This window comes from Podarcis erhardii (genome assembly GCF_964252035.2).
Source record: "Podarcis erhardii genome assembly, chromosome: 6".
Classification (NCBI taxonomy): Eukaryota; Metazoa; Chordata; class Lepidosauria; order Squamata; family Lacertidae; genus Podarcis; species Podarcis erhardii.
This window is the reverse complement of record NC_138510.1, coordinates 23,610,221-23,636,687: the sequence shown is the minus strand read 5'-3', so window position 1 is coordinate 23,636,687 and position 26,467 is coordinate 23,610,221. Positions and strand designations below refer to the sequence as shown.

The following is a 26,467-nucleotide window of genomic DNA, read 5'->3' as shown; positions in this document are numbered from 1 at the left end:
AGAACAGTCACTCTGTCCCCAAATAAATCCAGCAGCTGGCATTATAAAGACCTCTAAACGTATATTTGAAATCAAGACATACACCATTTCAGGTTTGTTCTCCCCCATGCCTTCAAAGCAGAATGTGGAATGTGGGACTAGCTAGATGTTATTGAACTACAACTCCCATTATCCTTTACCGTTGGCCATCTTTGCTGGGGCTGATGGGAACTGTGGTCCAAGAATAACTGGAAGGCCACAGGTTCACCACCACTGCGTTGAATAAGGTTTGAATACCAGAGACAGGGCCTTTTCTGCAGTGGTACCCAGGCTGTAAAACTTCCTCCCTGAGAAAACCCACCAAGCCTCCTTTTTATGAAATCTTAGGTGTGATCGGAAAGTATTTTTAGATTCTCGACTTGATCGTCTCATGTCTCCGTCCCCTTGAGATGGCAATATGTATTGCTTCAGTTACTTCAAAATTTGGCAAGTCAGCCTCAGAAGGTAGGGAAAAATTCAAAACAAATGTTCTGCAGATGACACCACTGTGCATGTTTAATATACAGTGGTGCCTCGGGTTAAGAAATTAATTTGTTTTGGAGGTCTGTTCTTAACCTGAAACTGTTCTTAGAACCTGAGGTACCACTTTAGCTAATGGGGTCTCCCGCTGCCACCATGCCGCCACCGCGCGATTTCTGTTCTCACCCAGAAGCAAAGTTCTTTACCTGAGGTACTATTTCTGGGTTAGCAGAGTCTGTAACCTGAAGTGTATGTAACCCGAGGTACCACTGTATATTCTAATAATACAAGGAGCATGTCACTTGCAGCTGGGCAGCAATCCTGACTAGAACGAGGGTGGTTAAAGTGCAAACTGCACAAAATAATCCATCTTCTCTGGCCACCTTTTTTCCTCATCAGAAACCTCTGGTTCAGATTCCCCTTCTTTTTCACTTTGTGCCCCTGGAGGAAAAAAAAAAAAGATTGCATCACTGAAACATGACCCAGGGGAGAGTGGAGGAGTGGTTTCCGGTCAGACTGTTACAAATTACGTTTGTTTATCTCCGGTATCGGTTATCACTGGCTCACCAGGGAGAGGAAAATTCCTTCTTTGTGCAAGAGCCAACATTCTCCCCCCTCAGCCCCGAGTCTTCCACTTTCTGAGCAGAGCAAGTGGTTCAACACCTTCTCCACCCCACCACCCCAAGGCTCCTAGGGCATTCGCAGAAAAGGCCTCTGATTCCCCCCCACCATGTCAGCACAAGGGAGGAAACGTTGACAATGTCTCCTGCTGCTTTGGGAGGTGGGGTGGGTGTGTGTGCACGTGCGTGCACGGCTGTGAAGAGATTTGGGTGAGATTTTCACATATGGGAGCTGGAACTTTGCATTTAACCCATTTAACTTTATGAGGTTGCCATGGCATCTCATCTTTTAAACACCAACACCACACACACAAAGCCTTGTGTTGTGCCTGCTTGTGAAACCTCTTGCCTGATCACACTTCCTAGAATATCCGCAATACAACATCAGACCTTCCAAGTGTCTCTATTTTCCAGGGACAACCCTGGATTTACAGAAGCTGTCCCAGCTTCTAATTTGATCCTGGAATGTCCCCCTTAGAAAGGTAAAGGATCCCTGACAGTTAAGTGCAGTCCCAAACGACTCTGGGGTTGCGGTGCTCATCTCATTTTACTGGCTGAGGGAGCTGACATTTGTCCGCAGGTAGTTTTTCCGGGTCATGTGGCCAGCATGACTAAGCCACATCTGGCGAACCAGAGCAGTGCACGGAAATGCCATTTACCTTCCCACTGGAGCAGTACCTATTTATCTGCTTGCACTTTGATGTGCTTTCGAACTGCTAGGTTGGCAGGAGCAGGGACTGAACAACGGGAGCTCACCCCGTCGCGGGGATTCGAACCGCCAACCTGATCTCAGTGGTTTAGACCACAGCATCACCCCCTTAGGACACCCCTATTTTCATCAGAGAAATGTTGGGGGGTATGGAGTTATCTGACCACTGAGCCATCTGAAGGCAGCCCTGTATAGGGAAGGTTTTTTTAATGTTTTGTTATGTTTTTATATACATTGGAAGCCTCCCAGCGTGGCTGCGGCAACCCAGTCAGATTGGTGGGGTATAAATAGTAAAATTATAATTACCACCATCATCATTATGGAATACCATGTCCCTATTTTCATCGGAGAAATGTTGGAGGGTATGCAGCATTACATCATGACACAATGTTGTCCCATGGAATTGCATCCAGGAATTGTGGTTGGCTGAGAAGCTTTGGAGAGTCTACCAACTTTTATGGACAGAGGCTCTGTGCCTTTAAGATGAGTTGGAAACCCATGACTCTCCTGACTCCAAACTCCCATTGGCCTCAGCCAGCATGGTTCATGACCAGGGATTATGGGAGTTGGAGTCCCACAATACCTGAAGGTCCACAGGTTCCTCAACAGGTGAAGTTTTTCTTTGTTATTGCAGGAAATAATTCATCCATTGTTTTCTACTTGTTGTGACATCAGCTTTTACGTCACGTAGCCTCTGTGGAGGAATTGGAGACAATTCCAGTAAGAACACGAGAAGACGCTGCTGGATCAGGCCAGCCAGATCTAGCTCAGCATCCTGTTCTCACAGTGGCCAACCAGATGCCTATCAGGATCCTGCAAGCAGGACCAGAGTGCAAGAGCAAGCTCCCATCCAGCTGTTTCCAGCACCTGACAGTCAGAAGGATACTGCCTCTGACCAGGGAGGCAGCTGATAGCCATTGTTTTAGCCATCGATAGCCCAATTCTCCATGAATTTGCCCAATCCTCTTTTTAAAGCCATCCAAGTTGGTGGCCATCATTCCATAGCTGAACTGTGACACCGCGTGAAGAAATATTTTCTTAATTCTTCAATATTCAGCTTCATATGATGTCTGCAAGCCCTATTGTTATGACAGGATAAAAAGTTTCCTCTATCCACTTCCTCCATGCCATGCAAAATAATTTTGTACATTTCTACCATGTCATCTCTTACTTGCATTTTCTCTGAATTAAAAAGCCCCGGATGCTTGTGGAGAACTTATATAATTTATTCATTATATAAATTTAATAAATAGTAATAATATCGCCCTTTGTCCGGAGATCTCAAGGCAGTTCCCAAGATTTTTCATTCTGGTTGCCCTTTTGCAACTCCGCAATATCCTTTGCAAGCTGAGGTGTCCAGAACTGTACACTGTATTCCAAATGTGGCTGCATTCTAAATCTGTGCCATGATATCAACTGTTTTGTTTTCAGTTCCTTTCCTAATGATCTCTAGCATGGAATTTGCCTATTTCACAACTATGGCACACTGGGGTGACATCTTCATCAAGCTTGTTTTAACAAGTTGGTATCCCCTGCAAACTTGGCCACCTCACTACGCACCCCCAGGCATTATTAATTCCTGGTGTTGTCATTCACTGGCAACATGGGCCCAGCTGTGCAAATTCCCCTTCAGAGAGAACCATGGCAAAGGGCTTCAGCTCAGTGGTAGGGTGCAGGCTTTGTATCAAACATGGGTGGCATTGTGGTCTAAACCACTGAGCCTCTTGGGCTTTCCAATCGGAAAGTCGGCGGTTCGAATCCCGGCAACAGAGCGAGCTCCCGTTGCTCTGTCCCAGCTCCTGCCAACCTAGCAGTTCGAAAGCATGCCAGTGCAAGTAGATAAATAGGTCAAAACAAAATAAAAAAATTCCTTCCAGTAGCACCTTAAAGACCAACTGAGTTAGTTCTAGGTATGAGCTTTCGTGTGCATGCACACTTCTTCAGATACACACTGAAGTATCTGTGCATGCACACGAAAGCTCATACCTAGAACTAACTCAGTTGGTCTTTAAGGTGCTACTGGAAGGAATTTTTTTATTTTGTTTTGACCATGGCAGACCAACACGGCTACCTATCTGTAACTAGATAAATAGGTATCACTGTGGTGGGAAGGTAAATGGCGTTTCTGTGAGCTCTGGTTTCTGTCACAGTGTTCCGTTGCCCCAGAAGCAGTTTAGTCATGCTGGCCACATGGCCCGGAAAGCTGTCTGTGGACAAACACTGGCTCCCTCAGGCTGAAGCGAGTTGAGTGCTGCACCCAATAGTCACCTTTGACTGGACTTAACTGTTCAGGGGTCCTTTTATCTTTTACATGCTTTGTATCCAAAAGGTTCCAGGTTCAATCCTGGGTGCATCCAGGTAGGGTCAGAAAAGACTTCTGCCGAAAACCCTAGAAATCTACTGTCAGACACAATACTGTGCTAGGTGAACCCAATTATCATACTTTGGCTGCATTCAGACAGCAGTTTATTCAATTTCCCAGACATTTCCCCCATTGTTAATTTCTGCATTGTATTTGAGCTTTCACATGAAAAACACTTCTGGTAATCTATTGGAATCTCAAGTGGAGGTTTAGCCCTGTATAAAAGAAAAGGAAAAAAACATTTGTAACGCCATGAACCCAGCAAATTCCTGGAGCAAAGAGGCGAAATGTGGGGCAGTATAGCAACACCCAGTTCTTTCCCGCCGATTTTGTCAGGCGAATATAGAGGGAACAGAAATGCACATGTGCAAAAAAAGCATGGAGGGTTAACAACACATCCCATGACATTTGTCGTTGTGTCATACCACGTCCACTGGGGTTGATGAAATGCAATGCAACATGCCTGTATATCAGTAAAAAAACCACACTTCTACAACACAACCGGCACTGCAGTGTAGAAAGAACACTGGAAAGTGGGACAGAAGTACTAGCATTATAATTGGGAAAACTAATGTGATATTCTCCGCATCTGAATGTGCCATTGGAATAAGGTGGCTTCCTTGGATGTAGAAAACAAAGCATGCCTTGGTGGATGAGCTGCAGACCCCCCAAGTGTCCCTATTTTCCAGGGGCACCTCCAGATTTACAGAAGCTGTTCCAGTTTCTGATTTGATCCTGGAATGTCCTGCTTTTCCTTAGGATGTCCCTATTTTAATTGGAGAAATCTTGGAGTGTAAGGAGTTATGTGACCCCTGAGCCAAGGAGATAAGTAACTATACAACCTTTAGAAGACATCTGAAGGCAGCCCTGCACAGGGAAGTTTTTTGTGCTTAATGGTTTATTATATTTTTAGATATGCTGGAAGCTATCCAGAGTGGCTGGGGCAACCTGGTCAGATGTGTGGGATATTATTATTATTATTATTGAATAGGATGTCCCTACTTCGAATGGGTGGGACGCAGGTGGCACTGTGGGTTAAACCACAGAGCCTAGGACTTGCAGATCAGAAGGTCGGCGGTTTGAATCCCCACGACGGGGTGAGCCAACCTAGCAGTTCGAAAGCACGTCAAAGTGCAAGTAGATAAATAGGTACCGCTCCGGCGGGAAGGTAAACGGTGTTTCCGTGCGCTGCTCTGGTTCACCAGAAGCGGCTTAGTCATGCTGGCCACATGACCCGGAAGCTGTATGCTGGCTCCCTCGGCCAATAAAGCGAGATGAGCGCCACAACCCCAGAGTCAGCCACGACTGGACCTAATGGTCAGGGGTCCCTTAACTTTACCTTACTTGGAACGGGACTACAATGCAATAATGGTTCGGCTTCTTTGGGCCTTGTCAAACTGGATTTAAGATGCAGTCCAATTGCCTTTTACTTGATGGAGTTAAATCTATTTGGGGAGGGCAAGCTATGCGGCTGGGAGCGGAGGTGATATGCTCAGGTGTACAGCAGGTATGTGCCTCAAAGGAAGGAGGCTGCGTTTTAGGCCTGATTCCAAGCAGAGATTTCCCCCACCTCTTTTGCAAAACAAGTTCTAGGTGAAGCCAAACAGCTTCGTTCTGAGGTTAAAAGAAAACATGGCAGAGACTTGCGAGCAAGGAGAATAGCCCGCAACAAAATATATTTATTTTGGCCTTCCCATCTTACAAACTCCACATTTTCAAACAAGCCTAGGAGCTATCAACTAGCAGAATCAGAATGAAGTATACAAAAGAGGCAAGTCTTTGAGGGGTTTTTTAAACTGCCTTGAGGTTTGTGCTTTAAGCAATCAAAAGGCATATAAATTATATTAAATAAATAAACAAACAAGCTAGCTAGCTAGCTTATGGAAATATGCCTAATTTGCATAATTTAGAAAGGTTGCAGAATTCATTCTTGGTGGTACCAGAATGTAGCCATTTCAAGGTGCAAAATATACAAACTCCTGTACATAATAAGCCCCCCAACTTGTAAGAGCTCCCCCGCCTCCCAACCAGGGCTGTATATCTAAGGCAGCTATGTGGAGACAAAAAATAAAGGGGGGGGCCACAGAATGTGGCAGTAGTGGGCAGGGCTCAGCTTCTTGAGAATTTCAGCTTTCTTTTCAAAAAGCAAGTTTCTAGATCTCATGGCTGCACAGAAGTGCTTGGAAATGTGAGAGCAGAGATATGGCTGAATAAGCTTTTCAATGCTTAGGAGTCTGACTCCAGTAACCGGCCACTCTGACTAGTAAAACTGGAATAAACGTTTACAAAGTAGTGTGTCTGTGCCTGTGTGTGTGTGAATGATGCAGAATAAATTGTATTTAAAATACACTGCATTAACTCAAACCTACATCAATGTATACAGTTTGCAGAAATCTCCCCCCCCCCCTTCTTAGTGCTGAATTTTCTTACAAGGATATCACTCCAAACTTTGACTTTTCTTGTGGTTGGGGCTGGGGAGATGAGATTCCCTTGCAGTTTACATTAGTTGCATGAATTGAGGATTTGGCTCCATAGACTACATTTCTTGGTCTGGCTTCATTGTGTCTGTTCCTTGACCCTCCCAGCCCCCCTCCCGCTTTTTGCCTTGTCCACTCATTGAATCCAAAGCTATGAATGGCCATGACTGTCTCTTCCCTAAGGCTGTGCTGGCCAAAGTGAAGCTTTGATCTTGGACTGCAATTATATAGGTGTTGCTCTAATAATATGTAATAAAAGTGGTTTTGCAAAGGGATGGGCAGCAATTGTTGTGAGCCCTGGACCAGCCTCCCAATGTCCCAGGATGTAAACCACAAGTGACAATATTTGGAGGGTGGGGCAGAAATGAAACCAGGGGAAATCAGCAACGTGGAGAACCAGGACGTGGATAAGCTTGTGTAACCGGAGCTTGGGAACCCCTCCCAGAGCTTTCGGAACACTTAAGTGCTCTGCGCATGCAGCCTGCGGCACCTGCTATCTGTGCCAATGCAGGACCAGTTGCGCAGGAAAGAGCAGTACAAAGGGGGTACCGAAATCTACAGTTAAACTATGGATTTCACTCCCATAGGAGGCAGAGATGTCCACCAATGTAGGTGGCGTTAAGAGAGGATTAGACATGGCTATCCTGGACCACTGGGATGCTGGTGGCGCTGTGGGTTAAACCACAGAGACTAGGACTTGCCGATCAGCAGGTCGGCAGTTCGAATCCCCGCGACGGGGTGAGCTCCTGTTGCTCGGTCTCAGCTCCTGCCAACCTAGCAGTTTGAAAGCACGTCAAAGTGCAAGTAGATAAATAGGTACCACTCCGGCGGGAAGGTAAACGGCGTTTCCGTGCGCTGCTCTGGTTCGCCAGAAGCAGCTTAGTCACGCTGGCCACATGACCCGGAAGCTGTACGCCGGCTCCCTCAGCCAATAAAGCAAGATGAGCGCCGCAACCCCAGAGTCAGCCACGACTGGACCTAATGGTCAGGGGTCCCTTTACCTTTACCTTTATCCTGGACCACTAGCCACAATTTTCTACCTCCGCTGTCAGAGCCATTATGCCTCTGAATACCTGGAAGTCAAGTGCTTAGTCAGTGTGATGGCCTGGGGCTCGGGCTCGGGCTCGGAACCAGAGGAGTCTCAGTCTGCATTGGATCCTTTGCCGCAGGCAGCGTCTGAACCAAGTCTGGGGCCTGATTCTGAAGAGCCCCAGTCTGCACAGGTTCCCCTGCAACAAGCACCAGCTGGGCCGAGTCAGGGGCCTGAGCCTGCCCTGGCTCCAGATGTGGGGATTACCTCGTTGCCTTCAGCTGGGCCATCACTTACAGCTGCTCCACTACCAGTTGGGTCCATAGCTGTCAACTTACAGATGTGAAAATAAGGGACCAGCAGCCACGAAAATAAGGGATCAGCAACCAAAATAAGGGATTTTGCTATTGTAAAGCGTTACATACATTGGTAGGATTGACAGATGCTGTCAATCCGGCATGAGGTGGTTGTGGCACCGCGGTGGCCACTGAAGCGCCACCCTTCTGTGTCCCTCCCCATCCCCTACTCTTCCTCCTTCCTCAGGCCACCTCCTCAGCTGCCACCACCGCTGCCACCTCCGGGCTCGCGGGTGGTGTGGGCAAGAGTCTCTCTCCCTCCCCCCCTCTCAGGAGGGGAAGGGCCGATGGAACTCCTCGCGCCAGGACAACGGTGCCAGCTCTCTCTCTCTCTCTCTCTCTCTCTCTCTCTCTCGCGGCGGAGGACCCCGAGCCGCTGCTTCCATCCTGAGCCGGGTGAGCATCAAACACGGGAAATTTAAGGGACATCATCAATAAGGGACAGCAGTGGGACACGGTGCTGGGATAAGGGAGTTTCCCACCAAATAAGGGACGGTTGACAGCTATGGTTGGGTCAGGGGAGGCTGAGGCGGCCTCTGGGTCTAGTAACCCACCGACATCTCCCGAGCTGCAGAGACTCAAGTCTGAGAGAAGGAGAGACCTGAGTACTCGCAGGAGGAGTGCTCGCCTTCGGGCAAGACAGGGTGGTGAGTCACTGGGGAATCAGGACCGGCCATTACCCCAACAGAGATAAAAGACTGCTGGACCCTGCCCCAGGTTGCGGGAGCAACGTTGCTGTTTGCCAGAACCTGCCTGTGATCCTGTGCCTGACCTTGCCTGGTTTCCTGCCTCGTGTCCTGCCTTGGCCCTGTCAGACTGACTCCTCACGGAACCCTTGGATTTGGGACCAGACCTGGACCGCGTTACTTGGGCTACCCCCAGACCCAGCACAGTCAAAGTGGTGCATGCTCTGGTTATCTCTTGCTTGGACTACTGCAATGCGCTCTATGTGGGGCTACCTTTGAAGGTGACCCGGAAACTACAACTTATCCAGAATGCAGCAGCTAGACTAGTGACTGGGAGTGGCCGCCAAGACCACATAACACTGGTCCTGAAAGACCTACATTGGCTCTCGGTACGTTTCCGAGCACAATTCAAAGTGTTGCTGCTGACCTTTAAAGCCCCAAACGCAATCAGCCCAGTATACCTGAAGGAGCATCTCCACCCCCATCGTTCTGCCTAGACACTGAGGTCCAGCGCCGAGGGCCTTCTGGTGGTTTCCTCTGTGAAAAGTGAAGTTACAGGGAACCAGGCAGAGGGCCTTCTCGGTAGTGGCACCCGCTCTATGGAACGCCCTCCCATCAGATGTCAAGGAAATAAACAACGATCTGAATTTTAGAAGACATTTGAAAGCAGTCCTGTTTAGGGAAGTTTTTAATGTTTGATGTTTTATAGTGTTTTTAATATTCTGTTGGGAGCCGCCCCAGAGTGGCTGGGGAAACCCAGCCTGATAAACAGGGTATAAATAATAAATTATTATGATTATATTATTATTTATTATTAGTTCTGATCCCTCCCTCAAATTTTGCCCCAAAGATCAAGCACCACTCTTATCTCAGCTCCGCAAGAAAACACTCTGCAAAGGATGGGAGCAGATCCAGATTTACAGCGATGCAGGCAGCAGCACTAAAACAATGTAGGAAGAGATTTAAGGAAGAGTCCCTGGCAACCCTCTGGACAGGGTAGCAGTAATGGGCATTTTCCTTGTGTCACTATTTCTTGGAACTCTGCTGAAGGGAGCATTGCGCAACTTAGTTTTCCAAGGAAGAAGGCAATCAGTGCCAAATCTAGAGCGAAATTAAAAGGAGCCAGAGGCAATGGGAGGTGGCAATGACATTCCAGGGCAAGGATGTTTGCTTGCGGATCTAGCCTTGCCAAGAGGCCAGCATCACTCAAGTCCTTACATGTGCTTTGGACCACTTTCTTAAGCTATTGATAACACGAGTTACACTGAAAACCATAGCTTTCCTTTTTTGGAACGAGCAATTATTTTTGAAGAACAGGAAGGAAAAACCACACAGCAAGGTTACTCACGGAGAGAAAAAGAGAATATTAATTTAAAAAGAGAATAATACTAGCAACAATTATTTATTATATTTATTAAAATTGTATACCACCCTTCATCTGGAGATCACAGGGAAGTTCGCAAACAAAACAAATACAAAACAGTTACACAATATATATATATAATAAAACAAAAACAAACCAATAAGTCCCCTTCACACAAAGACATTTAAAAGACTGTAGAATATTAATCAACCAAAGGCCTAGTTGAGAAGGAAGGTTTTTGCCTGGCGCCTAGAGATATTGTTTTTAAAACTTGATTGGAAGCCGCCCAGAGTGGCTGGGGAAACTCAGCCAGATGGGCAGGGTATAAATACAGTAAATAAATAAATATAATATAATACAATATAGTGAAGGTGCCAGATGAACTTCCCTGGGGAGAGCATCCCACAAACGGGGAGCCACCACAGAAAAGGTTGCCACCCTCCAGATATCTCATGGAGGAGGCACACGAAGAAGGGCCTCAGATGATGATCGCAGGGTCTGAATGAAACTCGCTTATTACAGTATTTAGTACAATATGGATGAGCATGTGAGACAGTTAAACAGTCTGAGGAAAGAATTACTCATTATTGAGATGGTTTAGAAGTCTACATTAATCTGTCAGAATATTAATATATTTAACTGGGATACGGGCTTCCACATAGGAGATGAATGGAAACTATAGTACTGTAACATCTTTTCAAACACAGATGCGCTTGTTGAATGAGGTTGTACATAACTGTGGTCTTTCAAATTCTAGTAATCCTCTGATGTTTCTAGAACAAGGATTAGGAACCGCAGGGTAGCTCAATAAATATTCCCCAGACAAGCTTCAAAAATCCGAAATGTATTTCTTGAAAAACTAATTGTAATTTTCACAATAGAAACAATAACAAAGATGCTGCACAAAACAAAAGCTCAGTATTTGAAAATGCAGTAAACAGCATAAACACTATTCCGAAGCCCAGTGAAAACGCTGCATAGCCCAGTGGCTATACCAGCCAAAAGAGCTTATATGATGTAGGCCAGCCCTTATTGACCATCTTAGACATGTATGCCTGAGAGACAGTGTGGTATAGTGGTTAGAGCATCAGATTAGGATCTGAAAGACCAGGGTTCAAATCCCCACTAAGCCATGAAGATCACTGGGTGACCTTGGGCCAGTCACTCTCAGCCTAGCCTACCTCACAGGGTTGTTGTGAGAATAAAATGGAGAAGAGAGAATAACGTATACCACTTTGAGCTCCTTAGAAGGTGAGATATAAATGTTATAAATATAGTAAAATAGAAGCAGGGGATCAGTACTGAATGGGACCTCATACTCCAGAGAGTATAGTGTTTGCACATACACACTCCCTTGGCACCTAAATTTTTCCAGCCCTTGTTCAGCAGACTTATGTACCCTGAATACTATTTGGGAATCTGTGCCAGGCCTGCAGCAAAACAATTCAGGTTTTCTTTAATGGACCCATGCAAGGGCAAAAAACCCCCAAGATGCTTGTTTTGCACACATTCTCTTACAGCCACCTCCTGCTATCTAGGCTGGGGTTGATTGAATTATCTCTTTTTGACAGTATTTATAAGCCTGGGACATTTCCAGTGACGGGGATTAGGTGAGACCTAACACTCTGCAGGGGTTTAGCTCCTGCTGGGGCTAAGCTGCCTCTGGATGTGACAGAGCCACAAATCACAAGAGGCAAACCTTTGTTTCTCCTAATCCTTTGTTATCCAAGGGTGTCATTGGCCTCTGCACTCATTTTCCCTCCTGCCCGGCTAACCCTGCACGTTTTGCCTCTGAGGAATAGTTCGTTCCCTCCTGCTCCGATCCTGACCTTTTCTTCTTGCCTCGCTGCTCCTGCAGCAGCAGCTGAATGAACCTGTGAGTCAAGGGGAGGCGGCTGTCCAAAAGGGCAAGGCCTCAGCTTGAAGATCACGTGGGTGCCAAGCCTGGCAATTATTCTGTTCCACTTGGCACCAGCAGCGAGGCTTTGTGAGCAGCCCAGATTGAAGCAAGCTCTGAATTAGAGGAACTGAAAAGCAAGGGATCCAGCTGAAAAAGATCTTGCAACATCCAGGGCTTACGCAAGTCTGTCCAACTATAGCGAGTTTAACTAAGGCTGCAAAGACAACTATACCTTTAAAGCACGTTCAAAGCGCATGCACACCCCCCCCTCAGAAGACTGTAGTAAGTCAGGGGGTCCTGAAAATTGTAATTCTTTGAGGGGTAAACTACAATGCCCAGAATTCTTTGAGGGGGGAGATGTGGTTTGAATGTACTTTAAAGGTACACGTGCGCACAGCCTTGATCAGGAAAACCAATACAGTGGTTACATACGCTTCAGGTTACATACGCTTCAGGTTAAAGACTCCACTAACCCAGAAATAGTGCTTCAGGTTAAGAACTTTGCTTCAGGATGAGAACAGAAATCAGGCTCCGGCAGCGTGGCAGCAGCAGGAGGCCCCATTAGCTAAAGTGGTGCTTCAGGTTAACAACAGTTTCAGGTTAAGTATGGACCTCCAGAACAAATTAAGTACTTAACCCAAGGTACCACTGTATACTCTAAAGAAGATACTCCCTCCAGAGTGGTTTAACTCTCAATCGCTTTCCCCAGGAAACTCTGGGATTGCAGCCCAGGAGGTCTCCTTATACGTCTCAGGATGCTGAACAAACAACAGCTCCCAGAATTCTTTGGGGGAAGCCATGATTGTTTAAAGTAGTATCATGGAATATGGCACATGGAGGGTTGGCTGAGTGTGACTGCCGTCCGCATGTGAAAATAAGGTTGGTCACCCCCACTGTGATAACTGCAGGACATTGGACCTCCTTGGATATCAAAAGGTTAAGGGAAAGGGAGGGTGATCATTCTTCAGGAGAGCAGAGATGTGCAAGAAGAGGTTGCTGTTTGCACTATTCAGAAATGAAGGAGCTGCTGCAAAGCCTTGTCTGTGCAGGGTCCTGCCACCACCAGTGCTTTGTGGGCACTGCGGCGCTATGTAGTAGCCCTTGGATATTGCTGTGGGCAAAGACAGGAGGCCAAGAAGGAACACAGACAGACCCTTGCAAGGGCAATGAGAAACTAAACCCCCAAAAGTTTATAACTCTGACAATGAGCAAGCAGCATAGATGTTCTTCTAAGAATGGCAGCACTGTAGGAGGGATGGGCTCCCTTTGCCCATCATGGGGATCCAGGCAAATCTACAGCCTCACCACTCCCAGCCTCACCACTCCCTGCAGTTGGTCCTGACTGTTATTTGGTGAAAACAAAGCTGTACATAGATCAGAACTGGAACAGAAGTCTATGGATTCATCAAAACCCTACTGGTGGGTTTCTTATGGCTACTGCAGAAGACAGGATGCTGCACTAGATAGGTCTCTGGGATGATTCAGCTGGGTTTTCCTTATATTCTAAAAGGGAAGGGCTGTTGTTTAGTGGCAGGGCATTTACTGTCAGGAGCTTGTTCTACTCTCGAGTAGGACCCTGGCAGAGACACATGCCCGACGGGCATGTTCTCTCCCTCCTGGTCGTTCGTTCGGGAGCTTCAAAAGCTTTCCTCTGCCTGAACATCACAGCGGCCGATGCCAACAGACATCGGCACACTTAGGGATCCGCAGAGTCTTTGCAGCTTGCGTAACAGACCTCAGCAACTCAGCATTTTGGCTAATCTATTTTATTTACATATAAACACACACAGAGCACTGCAACATGGCTCCCTCTCTCTCTAGCATCAGACAGCAAAGAGGAAAAGAACAAAGGACAATAGTCCCACTTCATGGAACACAGTAACACAAACATCCCGTCTCCGTCACTTCCCATTCTGAGGAGTCAAAACATACACCGCCATGTGATAGACAACAATCCCATGACTGCAAACATGGAGCAGGAATTCTAACATTTACTGTGCCCTGGGTTCAATCCCTGGCATTTCCAGATAGGGCTTGGAGAGACTATTGCCTGTGCTGGAGACACTGCCAATGCAGTGAGCTATATGGACCCAAGGGTCTGAGTACTATAAGGCAGCTTCCAAGGTTCCTATATCCTGTTGTTGCTTCCAGGGGGCTCATGGAATTAAAACCGTCTACATCTGAGAGAGACCCTGTGATGCTCAATAGCCTGGAGTTCTTTTCATGTTGCAATTCCTGCACTTTCTCCAAGAAACTCAGAACACAAGTTGCATTGGACCAGCCAAACTTGCCGTTATAGGAGCCGGTATGCAGTACAAAAATAATGGTCTTTCCATCCCCCAGCCTTCTCTTAAGCAACTCTCCTTTCAAGTGCAAAACCTTTACAGGTTTATAAATTAATCAGTATCGTGTATTGGCAGGCAGTGCTTAGGGCCAAAACTGAAAACAATGCAGATGAAAGGCTTATTATGCAACCGTGAATTCCGAGACAAATTATGTTCCATGAGCAGCATTATTAGGCTCCCCCCCTCTCTCAGTCATAAGATTCCCCAATGGGCTTTTTAAAAAGAAAAACTAACAAGTGGGAGCTGTGGAAGTTCTGAGTTTGATCAGAGCGGCCAGCTGTGCTAGGGAAGGGAGGTTAATTCTCTCTGTGTTTGTTTTTTACTAAAAGTAAGCATGGGCAGGCAGCTTCCTATGTACTGATGCCCACCTCTTAATTTCAAGCCTTTTAAAACCATCCTCTTCGGTTGAAAAAGGCTCTTGAAAGTGGCTTACCTAAGATCCATAAGAAGGCAGACCCTGTTAGGCTGCAGATTCGCAATCCAAAAGGCAGGGGAGAAAGGAGGAAAGGGAGGAGGAGGGAAGAGGGAAACAAGAATCAATTCTTTAAATGAAAATTCTTTTAACAAGTAATTACACATTTTTGCATTTAACATGTGTGTTACCTGCTAGAAAATGTGTAAACATTGGAAACTTTGCCTTTTACTGATTACCCACACTTACATTTCCTTTGCTATTTCCAGGCACGGTTCCTGTTTTAAAGGTCTGTGTCGGAGCTAAGCACCCCCTCTTTTTTTGTCCCCCACAAAACTTGAAACAAATGTCAATCTGCAGAAAACCAGAACTGACATTTGTTCTGATTGAGCATTAAAGAGTATGCTTTTGTGGGGAAAGCTCTGGGATGAAATAAAATAAAATGCTCTGACACAGAACTTTTAAGCATGGACCTGTGCCTGGAAAAAGCAAGGCCAAAGGTAAGTGTGGCTAAGCCCCCAGACTATTGGTCCATCCATCTCCCTCAGAACTGTCTGCTTTGTGCAGCAGAAGTTCTCCAGGATTTCAGACAGTGCTCTCACTTCCAGCCCTTCCAGAAAATCCCAGGCATTGAACCTGGGCCCTTCTGCATGCAAGGGAGCTGCTGCTGTCACTGGGCCACAGCACTTCCTCCTAAATTATGCTAGCAGAGATATCTGGAAGAGATGCCCACGAGCTCCCTAATCTGATAGCCTCCAGCCCTGTGTCCTTAGGGGCACTAGAGGCTCCCACCTACCGCAGCACGCGGAAGAACCGCGAAAGCAGCTCCTCGCCCATTCTTCCCCAAGGAACCCGAAAATCCTTTGCTTATATACGGACAGACCCCAGTTGCCTCGCTCGTTTTGTAATCTGCCGCCACCTGCTGGCCAGGTTCATCACCTGCATCCCAGGAAGGTGTTCTGGACGAGGGAGGTTTGAGGAGGGGTGTGTGTGCGCGCTTGCTTGCTTGGCATTGTGTTTCCATTGCATGCTCGCGGCTTCATCATGACTCCCCGGGGAGGGTGGTGGAGGGCAAGGGCAAGGCATCTATGCCCACTTCATTCATTGGGACCTGGAATCAGCCTGATCGTCGCAGATCACAGTCTCTTGCAGCGTTGGGTTAGTGCAGGTAAAGAAAGGTAAAGGGACCGCTGACCATTAGGTCCAGTCGTGGCCGACTCTGGGGTCGTGGCGCTCATCTCGCTTTATTGGCCGAAGGAGCCGGCGTACAGCTTCCGGGTTGTGTGGCCAGCATGACTAAGCCGCTTCAGGCGAACCAGAACAGCACACGGAAACGCTGTTTACCTTCCCGCCGGAGTGCTACCTGTTTATCTACTTGCACTTTGACGTGCTTTTGAACTGCTAGGTTGGCAGGAGCAGGGACCGAGCAACGGGAGCTCACCCTGTTGCAGGGATTCAAACCGCCGACCTTCTGATCTGCAAGTCCTAGGCTCTGTGGTTTAACCTGGTGCAGGTGTCTGGACGCAAATATCTTTTTTTTTTATAATTTTTATTCAATTTTTAAAACACATAATTAAAAGACAAACACATCACAAAATACAAACAAACATAAACAAATCAAACATAAATAAATTCATAATCTTATTTTCTTGTAACTTCTTTCAATCGACTTCCCCATACCTCCCTTTCGCTGCATCCTTATTTTAGAAAGAATTTTTTTAGCAACCCTTTAGTCAATTTATCCATTTAGTTCCCTTCATTAAATTCCCATGAATTTGTTGGTTACAGCTGTAATTCTCTGCTTCTTACCCCTTGACATCTTAACACTCCTCAATTTTACAACAGTTTTTAAGATATATTTTAAATTTCTTCCAGTCTTCTTCCACTGCCTCTTTCCCCTGGTCACGAATTCTGCCGGTCATCTCTGCCAGTCCCATGAAGTCAATCACCTTTGTCTGCCATTCTTCCAGAGTAGGTAATTCTTGCATCTTCCAATACTTTGCCAGAAGAATTCTTGCTGCAGTAGTAGCATACATAAAGAAAATCCTATCCTTCTTTGGCACCAATTGGCCAACCATGCCCAGGAGAAAAGCCTCTGGTTTCTTAGTAAATGTCCATTTAAGGACTTTCTTAATTTCATTATAAATCATTTCCCACAATGCTTTCACCCTCGGGCAGGTCCACCATAGGTGATAGAAGGTACCTTCATTCTCATTACATTTCCAACATTTATTATTGGGCAAATGATAAATTTTTGCAAGCTTGACTGGGGTCATGTACCACCTGTAGATCATTTTCATTATATTCTCTTTTAAGGCATTACATGCCGTGAACTTAACACCAGTGGTCCATAACTGTTCCCAGTCAGCAAACATAATGTCATGACCGATATCCTGTGCCCATTTAATCATAGCTGATTTCACCGTTTCCTCCTGTGTATTCCATTTAAGCAGCAAATTATACATTCTTGACAGATTCTTAGTATTGGGTTCTAACAGTTCCGTTTCTAACTTTGACCTCTCCTTCTGAAATCCTATTTTCCTGTCCTCTTTAAATGTCTCATTTATCTGGTGGTAATGCAGCCAATCTCGAACTTTGGACTTTAGTTTTTCATAACTCTGAAGCTTAACCCTTTCACCTTCATATTCTAAGATTTCACAATATTTTGGCCATTTAGAATCCATATTAAGTTTTTTCACCCCCTTGGCTTCCATTGGTGACAACCACCTGGGAGTTTTGCTTTCCAATAGGTCTTTGTATCTGCTCCAAACATTATATAGAGCTTTTCTAACAGTATGGTTTTTAAAACCTTTGTACACCACTGCCTTGTTATACCATAAATATGCATGCCAACCAAAACAATTATCATATCCTTCCAAATCTAAAATGTCTGTGTTCTCAAGAAGTAGCCAGTCTTTCAGCCAGCAGAAAGCTGCTGCTTCATAATATAATCTTAAGTCCGGCAGGGCAAACCCCCCTCTATCTTTTGCATCAGTTAAAATCTTAAACTTTATTCTGGGCTTTTTGCCCTGCCAGACAAATTTTGATATATCTTTCTGCCACCTCTTGAAACAATCCATCTTGTCCAGAATTTGTAAAGTCTGTGGACGCAAATATCTCTCTCCCCCGCCAAGGTGCTGCTCCCAACCCAGCGTGGGCGGAGCCTGGATTTTTGGGGGCGGCAAGACTTTTGTTGGGAGGGGGGAATCCAGAACGGACGTGATTGTTCAGTTAGTTAAGTGTTTCTATTTTCTTACTTGATCTGCCCCCCTCCCCGACTGCGCCCCTGCACCCCAGCGCACAGATTATCCACCAGATGATTCAGAGAGGAACAGGAAGGCGGGAGGGGTGCTTTCCACATGGGAGTATTAGTGTTTGATCAGCGTCTCGGTTGTGCCCTTTTGGTAAACGTAGAAGAAAGAAGTGAGAGGCGTTTGGTTCCTTTTTCTAGATAACTGTTTTCTCCAGGGCCTTTCCGTACGAAAAACCAAGCAAACCCCGAAGTTTACCCGGTTGTGAATCAGCCCCAGGATATTCCTTAGTCTGCAAATGGTAGATGGAGTTGTCCATGCTTCAGGAGAGCCATATTCATATGCAGTTCCCAGTACTCATACTCGTTAACCCTGCCTTCTCCTCTGTAAAACTTAAACTGTAAGCTCATCGGGGCAGGAATCTCTCTCTCTGCATATCCCTCAATAGCTTGGGACCAGTTTACTTGAAGGGTCGCTTTACGCCATTTGTGCTCACTGGCACCAACCTTTATGAGTGCCACATAATGTTCATTCTGCTTTTGCAACAAATCAACCCTCCAGAGTGGCAGCACCTACTCTGTGGAACTCCCTGCCTGTTGACATTAGGCAGGCATCTTTGCTGTATTGTTTTAGTGCCTGGTAAAAACTTTTTTGTTTTCTTCTGGCAAGCCTACCCAAGTACAGTGGTACCTCGGGTTACATACGCTTCAGGTTACGTATGCTTCAGGTTACAGACTCCACTAACCCAGAAATAGTACCTCGGGTTAATAACTTTGCTTCAGGATGAGAACAGAAATTGCACTGCGGCGGCACCGAGAGGCCCCATTAGCTAAAGTGGTACCTCAGGTTAAGAACAGTTTCAGGTTAATCACAGACCTCCGGACCGAATTAAGTACTTAACCCGAGGTACCACTGTATGCAATTCTAACATGCCATTTTATTACATAGATTGCTGCTTTTATTTATACTTTGATAAAACGTTATGTCTTCTTCGTTTGTAATCTTTGCTTTTCTTAGTTATATTTAATAAATGTCTGAGAATCATCAAGTTGGAAGGGATCCCAAGGACATCTGCTCCAACACCCTGCAAGGCATCCATGACAGATGGCCACCCAACATCTGCTTATAAACCTCCAATGGAAGAGAGTTCACAACCTCCTGAGGGAGACCATTCCATTGTCAAACAGCCCTTACTGTCAGAAAGTTCTTCCTGATGTTCAGTCGGAATTAGTCCTACCCTCCAGAACAAGAGAAAACATGCTTGCTCCATGCGACAACCCTTGAGATATTTTAATATGGCTATCATATCTCCTCTCAGTCTCCTCCTTTCCAAGCTAAACATACCCAGCTCCTTCAACCGTTCCTCATAAGGCTTGATTTCCAGACCCTTGATCATCTTGGTTGCCCTCCTCTGCACACGTTCCAGCTTGTCAACATACATCTTAAATTGTGGTCCCCACAATTCGACAAAGTATTCCAGGTGTGGTCTGACCAAGGCAGAATAGAGTGGGACTATTACTTTCCTTGATTTGGACACTATACTACTTTTGATGCAGCCTAGAACAGCATTAGCTTTTTTTGCTTCTGCAACCCACTGTTGACTCATATTAAGCTTGTGGTCCACCAAGACCCCTAGATCCTTTTCATATGTACCGCTAGTAAGCTAGATGTCCCCCATTCTACATTTGTGCATCTGGTTCTTCCTGCCTGAGTGCAGAACCTTACATTTATCCTTACTGAAATCCATGTTGTCAGTTTGGGCCCAGTTTTCCTATCTGTTAAGGTCATTTTGAATCCCGATTCTATAATCTGCCTCAGGTGGCAGATGCTGTTCTGGAGCCGCCTAAGCCACTCCCCTCAGTGGCAGATCAAAGCTATATATGCTAAGGCACACATGCATCCCCTAAACCAGGCGCAGGGAACCTTGGGCTCTCCAGATGTCAGTGGCGTAGCGTGGGGGGTGCAGGGGGGGCGGCCGCACCGGGCGCAACATCTGGGGGTTAGGGAAATCCACGGGTTAGGGGGCGCAAATCCATGGGTTAGGGGGCGCAAATTACTTGCCTTGCCCCGGGTGCTGATAACCCACGCTACGCCACTGCCAGATGTTGCTGAACCACAGCTCCAATCTGCTGCAGCGCCACAGCAAGCAAGGCCGGGGACGATGGAAGTTGACATTCAGTAATATCTTTTAAAAATCGGCATCTTAAAAAGCAGAGATATCACCTTGCCAACAAAGGTCCGTATAGCTAAAGCTATGGTTTTCCCAGTAGTGATGTATGGAAGTGAGAGCTGGACCATAAAGAAGGCTGATCGCCGAAAAATTGATGCTTTTGAATTATGGTGCTGGAGGAGACTCTTGAGAGTCCCATGGACTGCAAGAAGATCAAACCTATCCATTCTCAAGGAAATCAGCCCTGAGTGCTCACTGGAAGGACAGATCCTGAAGCTGAGGCTCCAATACTTTGGCCACCTCATGAGAAGAGAAGACTCCCTGGAAAAGACCCTGATGTTGGGAAAGATGGAGGGCACAAGGAGAAGGGGACGAGAGAGGATGAGATGGTTGGACAGTGTTCTCGAAGCCACGAACATGAGTTTGACCAAACTGCAGGAGGCAGTGGAAGACAGGAGTGCCTGGCGTGCTCTGATCCATGGGGTCACGAAGAGTCGGACACGAAGAAACAACTAAACAGCAACAACAACAAATATCTGGAGGGCCAAAGGTTCCCTACACCTGCCCTAAACTAATCCTGCTGCCAGCATTGGAGCAGGATTCAGCTGCCAGTCCAGTTTTTGTGAACGGGGATTTGTGTGTTTGTGTGTTTGTCTGTTTGTCCATCTTGTCCTTTGCCCCAGGCAGCAAAATACCTTCAGCCAACCCTGACCTTTCGCTGTTATTTTCAGGAGAAGATTGCATGAGTAATGCAAAGAATAACGAGAATGGGAATTCACAGGAACACTGAGTTGTGGGCGGAACAGAAACAGAAGCAGTTTGTGTAGGCAACAGTAAGTAAGCAAAATATGCCGTGCTCTCACTTCTCTAAAATCACCCCACTGCCCTCCTGGAAAATTTAATACTCTTCTCCTTCCCCCAAAATGTCAGATTTTACTACAATCTACAAGTCGGAATACAGGAAGCTGCCTTTTGCCAAGTCAGATCATTTGGGTACAGTATTTAGTGCAGTATTGTCTCTACCATTTTGGACAGCAGCATTCCAGGAATTCCAATGAGGGTCTCTTCCAGTCTGACCTGCAGAGGCTGAATATTGAACTTGGAGCTTCTTGCATGCATAGCAGGTGCTCTGCAGTGGAACTACAGGCCTTCCCCACTGTCTCAATGTTATGTTTTGTTTAAAACAGGGACGTGGCCAAAAAAGAGAGAGAGAACACGAATCTGCACATCATTTTATATGCTTGCTGATGTGTAATAAATGCAAATTTAGAAATGATTGCTATGATTTAAACATAAATACAATACATGATCTCACCCAAGTTGGGACTCTGTACATTTCGAGCACCCCGCCTGGGCAAAGAATCCTGGGAACTCTAGTTTGTTAAGGGTGCTGGGAATTGTACCTCTGAGGAGGGCGAATTCCCGTTTCCAAGGTGGTGGTGCTTCAGATGTGTTTTAAATGCATGGTGTGAACATAGATGATTTGTATAAGAACATGCATTCTAGGGGGTTGGACTAGAGGACCTCGTGGTCCCTTCCAGCTCTGCAGTTCTGTGATTCTATGATTCTAAGGAGCTCTGCTAGATCAGACCAAAGGCCTATCTAGCTCAGGATTATATTCCCAGAATAGCCAAGCAGTTGCCTCTGGAAAGTCTGCAAGGAGGAGGCGATCACAATAGCACCCCCCCTCATAAACACCCAGACATGATTTCAGGCAACTGGTATTCAGAAACAGACTGTCACAAGTTGTAGCCTGAGATAAGAAACTTTCACATTGCACAGAAATCTTCAGGACATTCTTGCCTGGAAAAAAGAGAGTCTTCTCTCAAATAATAATAATAATAATAATAATAATAATAATAATAATAATAATTTATTTATACCCCACTCTGGGCAGCTTCCAACAAAATATTAAAATACCGTAATACATCAAACATTAAAAGCTTCCCTAAACAGGGAATGTCTTCTAAAATGTCTTCAGATGTCTTCTAAAAGTCTGGTGGTTTGACATCTGATAGGAGGGCGTTCCACAGGGCAGGTGCCACTACCGAGAAGGCCCTCTGCCTGGTTCCCTGTAACTTGGCTTCTCGCAGCGAGGGAACCACCAGAAGGCCCTTGGTGTCTGGGTAGAACAATGGGGGTGGAGACACTCCTTCAGGTATACTGGACCGAGGCCTATCCTATCCTAATAACATTGCTGGCCAAATAGCTGTTGGGGCTGGTACATATATTTATTTCCCCCAGCTTTTACAAGTTGTTACATTTAACAAGAGGAAGAGTCTACAATTCTTTTTTTGAAAAAGGGAGCAGGCACACCTTGAAATGTAACTCCTAGCTTGTCTTTGAATGAGGTATGCTAAGTGCTGGGTGGTGCCAGATAGTTTGTCATCAGAGGGTGACTCAGGTTAATTATTATCCAGTTGTCCATAATGGTGGAAAAGACCATTGTGGCATCCGTGCTTGCCTCAACCTGCCATTGTTGGTAAACATTCACTGCATCTTGACTGCAGGAACTCAGCCAAACTCTGCCCTCAAGCTCCTATAGCCTGTCTAGGTCAAGAGACAATCTCACGGATGGAGGGTTATTCTGGGGCAATCCATAAAACATGTTAACAACAGTTAAAGAGCCATGACCTCTCGGAGCTAGTGTTTGCAAACAATAGATCACATGGGCAAACTGCTGCAATTATAACTAGGGAATGGCTCGACTGAGTTGCTCCTCCATATAAATATATGTATTCCAAAGAAAGGAAAATGTGCTTCTGTGTTCTGTGGAAATAGAGCAAAAGGTACACTTGAAGGATATGTTAATTGCATCATTTCTAAAGAAGAAAGGAGGGGGGAAACATAGAAAACTAGTGTGGTCATCGGCTCTACTTTATAGAAGACAGTCCTCTGTTTGAAGGAGTCCTCTATTTGAAGGACTGGCTGGTTCAAGTCTGGGTTAAAGAACAATAAAAACAGAGAGCAGAGTTCTGGAAGTTACTGATCAACAGTAACTCCCAGAGCTACCATATCCATTGAGCACTGGATAGCTCCGTTGGTTAGAGCATGGTGCCAATAACACTAAAGTTGCAGGTTCGATCCCCATATGAAACAGCTGCATATTCCGGCATGGTAGGGGAATGGATGGGATGATCCTCAGGGTCCCTTCCAATTCTACAATTCTATGATTTCCCCCAGAGCTACTATTCCCAGCACCCTGAACAAATTATACTTCCCAGAATTCTTTGGAATCCTTTGAAGCTGCGTTCGATGTGCTTTAAAATATCTGGTGTGGATCTGCTCAATTACTCTGGCCCTTTCTAGAAAAACCAGATTTCCTGACATTTGAAAGCGACCATGGGGGAAAAACACAGACCAAACAATCTGATGATGAATCAAATGTTTGAGGATGCCCAACAAAAAGAAAGTAAGCAAAAGCGTGGTTGTTCCAAAAGCAAGCACCTAGTGTACAGCCAGTCCTTGCCCTGAAAACCAGCGCTAGGTTCAGGGAAAAGCAGCCAAGTTGTCTGTAAAGGAAGAGGAAATGTCCAAAATAATATCATTTTGTTATGGCTTAGGGCCGAGACGGAACAAAGAAACACCATTCACTGGTTCTTGATTCTCCAATAATATGTGTAAAAAGAGTTGCACTTATTATCATCAGCCTGTAGAGGTAGATTAAAGGGAAGTGCTTTAAAAAGACAGTTGCAGGCATGAACAAACACATTGATTGTTTACCAGAAAAGCTTGTTGATCAGGAAGGCTGATATCTGGCTGACAAAAGGAGTATTTTTGCTAAGCCAAGTTCGTGGAAATATGAAACTTAGGAGCGGAACAGGCTAAGCTATCACTGATACAGCACAAGGATTAAGCCTTCCTTTCTTCCATACGCAAATGATGGGCAGATGTTCGGTGTCATTAAGTGTATGCATGGAGGGAGGTGGAGGGTTGTAATGATTCAGGTGTCCAGCTCTGCCTTTCCTCTCCATGTGCCCAATGTCCACACATAATTTATTCTCAACAAAATAAAAAAATTCCTTCCAGTAGCACCTTAAAGACCAACCTACAGGCTACTAATCAAAACAAGATCAATTTATTCTCAGTGATCAATGCATGAATTGCATAGCTGCCTTATTCTGACTCAGATCGGTAGATCAGTATCATCTACCATTGACGCTCCAGGATTTCACAATTCTCAGGGTTCCCCTGGAAAGAGGGGTTGGTGGTTAAACCACTATAGCTCTGTAAGGGAAAAGGGGTCTCCAAACAACTCTCAGCACTCTTAACAAACTACAGCTCCCAGAATTCTGTGTGGGGAGGGGAGCTATGACTATCAAAGCGACATAATAGTAATGCTATAGGTTTATGGGTGCTGGAATTTAATTAAGGTTTGGGGTGTTGAAGCCAATTTCCTTTGATGTGATATTCAATTCAATTTATTTAATTTAAGCCTGACCCAGTGTGAATCTAAGTCGTGCACTAGACCTTGTTAATTCTTGAATGAAGCTAGTGTAAAAGCTAATTAACTCAGATAATTTCCTTTCGATGTGCCTGCGGATGAACCATTCAGGCAACACAAAGGCTCAAAAGCGAACCTCATTTCCTCCCACCCTCAACTGAGTGTTTAGTTTAGAAGACAATGGCAGTGTTTTAGGAAAGGTTAGAGTTTAGAATGGCAGCTGGGAGTTAAGTAACAGAGTTATCATACTAAGCAGTGGGCTGGAGAGAGAGTCAAAAAGCAGGATGGTGATGTCTGTTTTGAATCCAATGCTGTGATTATGGGAAATCCAGAGCTTCTTGAAATGAACTGCTGGAAATCCCTCCATGCTTCGTTCTTCTACTTTGGCGATCACTCGGAGCCGAGTAAGATTGTCTTCCATAAACATGGTTTTAACAATGAGTAGGCTCAGGTTGTAAGGGACACAGGTGGCACTGTGGGTTAAACCACAGAGCCCAGGGCTTGCCGATCAGAAGGTCAGTGGTTCGAATCCCCACGACGGGGTGAGCTCTCATTGCTCGGGCCCTGCTCCTGCCAGCCTAGCAGTTCGAAAGCCCATCAAAGTGCAAGTAGATAAATAGGTACCGCTCCGGTGGGAAGGTAAACGGCGTTTCCATGCACTGCTCTGGTTCACCAGAAGCGGCTTAGTCATGCTGGCCACATGACCCGGAAGCTGTACGCTGGCTCCCTCGGCCAATAAAGCGAGATGAGCGCTGCAACCCCAGAGTCGGTCACGACTGGACCTAGTGGTCAGGGGTCCCTTTACCTTTACCTTTAGGCTCAGGCTGTATGTTGGCATCTGTCAAGAGACAATGGAATGTGCCTTCAGGGGTGACGTAAAAATGCTGCGTTAGCAGTACCGAAGGGACCTCGCTAAGGCGCAAGCCTGGGCAGTGTGTATGGAGGTCCTGGGCTGCCCGGACGACAAGACTCTCAGGCACGCTGATGTGATCCAAAGGAAAGCAGAGCAATATGTTTGGTATCAGCTTGGCTGCAGGAGTTGCTAGAAGGCTCCATCCACTCTGGATTTGTGTACTCCTTAGCCTTTTGTTCTCCTGAAGGTACCCTGCAAGGCAGCAGAGGTTTAGGATCAGCATTTTCTGTCTCCTAGATGGGATATCTTCCCAGCTTGATGAGCCCCATCTGCCCGTCACTTCCCTCTGCAACAGAGGCATCTCCTTCTTGACCATTGGACCCACTTTTGGTGTCATCCGCTTAATCCACCAGATTCTATCTCTGCATGCAGGTAAAGGTAAAGGGACCCCTGACCATTAGTTCCAGTCGTGGCCGACTCTGCGGTTGCGGCGCTCATCTTGCTTTGTTGTCCGAGGGAGCCGGTGTACAGCTTCCGGGTCATGTGGCCAGCATGACTAAGCTGCTTCTGGTGAACCAGAGCAGCACACGGAAATGCTGTTTACCTTCCCGCCAGAGTGGTACCTATTTATCTACTTGCACTTTGACGTGCTTTCGAATTGCTAGATTGGTAGGAGCTGGGACCGAGCAACGGGAGCTCACCCTGTTGCGGGGATTTGAACCGCCAACCTTCTGATCGGCAAGTCCTAGGCTCTGTGATTTAACCCACAGCGCCACCCATGTCCCCATTGCATGTAAGGGAATTCCCTAACTCACAGAGGGTTTAAGACCCATTGGCTACCCTCATTGTCCACTAAGAAACACAGACTCTGGGTTAAAGTGCACCTGGTTTCCTTGGTTCAGCTCAGGCAGCAGGTGTCAAACCTGCTGTTCACGCAGTAGGTGGCTGGCAGCTCTTGTAGAAACAATGGGGCCCTGAAATTTACTTAGCA

General features: G+C 46.1%; 1 long non-coding RNA gene across 1 annotated transcript; it reads left to right on the top strand.

The window, feature by feature from the left end:
* The first annotated feature begins 18,196 nt into the window (after positions 1-18,196).
* Positions 18,197-21,454, top strand: LOC309345229. The gene is made up of 3 exons (XR_014158120.1): positions 18,197-18,310; positions 20,911-21,012; positions 21,110-21,454. It is a non-coding gene; the product is annotated as an uncharacterized lncRNA (long non-coding RNA).
* Positions 21,455-26,467: the final 5,013 nt, after the last annotated feature.